The sequence below is a fragment of the Hippoglossus hippoglossus genome, chromosome 2 (genome assembly GCF_009819705.1).
Source record: "Hippoglossus hippoglossus isolate fHipHip1 chromosome 2, fHipHip1.pri, whole genome shotgun sequence".
Taxonomy (NCBI): domain Eukaryota; kingdom Metazoa; phylum Chordata; class Actinopteri; order Pleuronectiformes; family Pleuronectidae; genus Hippoglossus; species Hippoglossus hippoglossus.
Genome location: NC_047152.1, coordinates 6,188,150 through 6,188,410, shown reverse-complemented (window position 1 = coordinate 6,188,410; position 261 = coordinate 6,188,150).

Sequence of the window (261 nt, the reverse complement as noted above, 5' to 3'; positions counted from 1 at the left end):
CTGTCTCTAATAGCACTTCATCCATTGCAGAATAAAGGTAATACAGATTTACCAACATTCATTGACATGTCTCAGCCTATAATAATACATCACCACTTATTATATTCTGTTTTATTAATCTGCAAAGTAACTAGCAGCTTACATTACAATTGGCCATGCCCAGTGATAGAGGATGTATCTAGATAAATACTTTACACAAGTAAAATACAAATAACTATCCAAGATTATTTATAACATTACTTTAAATTTATAAAACACATT